Source organism: Dipodomys merriami, unplaced genomic scaffold, assembly GCF_024711535.1.
Source record: "Dipodomys merriami isolate MVZ:Mamm:240054 unplaced genomic scaffold, mDipMer1.0.p SCAF_320, whole genome shotgun sequence".
Lineage (NCBI taxonomy): Eukaryota > Metazoa > Chordata > Mammalia > Rodentia > Heteromyidae > Dipodomys > Dipodomys merriami.
Genome location: NW_027204716.1, coordinates 284334 through 286788, shown reverse-complemented (window position 1 = coordinate 286788; position 2455 = coordinate 284334).

The window sequence follows — 2455 nt, the reverse complement described above, 5'->3', positions numbered from 1 at the left end:
CGACAACCCCGCTCCCCCCTCCCCCCCGGGTTGTTTTGATCATGAAGACCCTACAACACCATGCTGCATACAGAGCCAGACACCATAAAGGTTCAATGAATCACAACTGTTACTGCCGTGGAACTCTTCCCTCATCAAATATGGAAAAGGGCAAGAAAAATAAACAACTCACTGGGAATCTCTCTACAAAAATAAAAACTTTAAATTAAAAGAAGAAGAAGCCTGTGATGTTAGTGCATTGGTAGGGTGTGGCTAGGACCGGGCTTGGGCTCACTGATCGGCGGAGGTCCCTGTCAGGTGCTCGGTGGGTGCCACGTGGAGCCCGGTCGCTCAGATTCCCCCGACTAACCCATCGACGTTTTCGCTGCCAGCACAGACAAGTGGGAGTGATGGACCCTGAGCCAGTCCACAGACAGGGGGTGGACCCAGGATTAAGAATGGTCTACCCTCAAACAACATCCCTCATACTACTCCAGCTCCCCATGTATACCAGAGGCAGTCTGGACAAATGGAAATCAGTCCTGTATTCTGGCTATGACTAACAGGAGTCACTAGCTTTCAGGCTAAACCACTCTAATTTCCTGAAGATGAATTAAAAACTTTATAAGAAATCAGGAAGTAAGCCACAGAAAATACTCACCTCCTTCCATAAAGAAAAACAGACCACAGAACACCTGTAACACCTACAACAATTGGAATTCACAGCTCATCTTCAGGAAGAGCTTGTTTAATTTCCAACATCTTAGTCAGTTTCTAAAACCTTGGCAGAATGTCAGAGGGTTACCAATTACATTAGAACAACCCATAAAACAAGCTCTCAAGGGAGGTAGGGATCAGGAGGATTTAAATTCAAGGCCAGTGTAGCAAACAAGAGGATTCCCCATCTCAACCAATAAGCCAAAGGTAACTGCATTCCAGCTCCTCAGCAATCACAGGAGGGAAGATCTTGCTCTGAGTCCAGCTGTAAGCAAAAACAAGAGATGCAATCTAGAAAAGAAAACAAAAAAAAGCATGGAGGGAATGGCTCAACTGGTAAAGCACTGCCTAGAAGGGAAAGGCCCGAGTTCAAAACCCCAGCAATAGCCAAAAAAAAAGAAAAACTCACATCTTGACCTGCTGCCCTTCATAGAATGAGTCGTGTCATACAACGAGGTCTTGCTAACTTGCCATCCCCACAGCTTTGGAAGGGGACAGTCCTAGTCTGACCATCAAGTCCTGCCCAACATGCCGGTGTTGGTGCTGCACAGCCCTGAAGTTGTGGACATGGGTTTCCAGACATGACCACCTCCAAGCTCCCGGAAATGATCGAGGGTCCTTGGACCCTCAAGGCCATTAGTCCTTCATTATTATGCCGCCTTCGCCCTTTGCCTTCACTTTGTATTAGTAAGCCTGCTCCCACTCGTGTCTCCTCTCCATCTATCCTTGAATTCTTTCTAGAACCTTCCAGCCCCTCTGACCTGGCAACAGCTACAGCTGTCATACAACATTTCCACACTTGATCTCTAAAACATTTCCTTAGTCCTCCATCCTCTGCTTTTTCCAGTGTTGTACAGAGCAGTGGAGAATTCCTGAGGCCCATGGTTCCAGAAAGGGTGGACACTGATAACAGGCCATGGGCTCTAAAGTTCTTAGCCCATGGCAGAGCAACTGAATAAGAGAATTCCTGCTGAGTTTCCTCAGCTTGGAATTGTGTTAGGCAAGAAATAATCCTCAAGCTGGGTGCCAGTAGCTCATGCCTGTAATCCCAGTTACTCAGGAGGCTGAGATCTAAAGATCTCAAACCCAACCTAAACAGGAAAGTTCATGAGACTTATATCCAATGAACCACCTAAAAATTGGAAGTAGAGCTGTGGCTTACCATGGTAGAGCACTCGCTCTGAGCAAAAAAATCTCAGAGGAAGTGTTTAGGCCCTGAGTTCAAGCCCCATGATGGACAAAAATAAGAAGAGTCCTTAGCTGGAGGAAGCCACTCAGATTTTTGGAGATGTTTCAACAACTTGTTTGATGATTCCTTTCACAGCTGGCTAGGGAATCTCACTTCCTCAATTCACTCCCTGCACACCCTCCCACAAGCACTCTGCCCTTTGCACATGCACTTTGCTCTGGCTATTGGGCCATCAGCAAATATAAACAGAAGCTTCCTGGTGAGAAGTCTTCCACCAAGTGAACACACTTAGATTAGCCAGCCAGCAATCAGCATTAGTGTCAGACCAATGCAAGAAGCCGTATTGGAAAGCGGAGACTCAAACCAGCTCCCAAGTGAAGTTAGCTTTATGCCCACTTTTGGTCCTCAGCTCCACCCAGCCCTGAACTACTGTCTGCCCTGGAGTTCCCACTCTACAGCTGGCCACTCCCTCTCTCCACCCAGACCCACCTGAGCAAACACCCACTTCACTTCCTACTCCCAGCCCCTCCTGCTACCTGAATAGGGACGGATGCCATGTGTTCCCTCTTC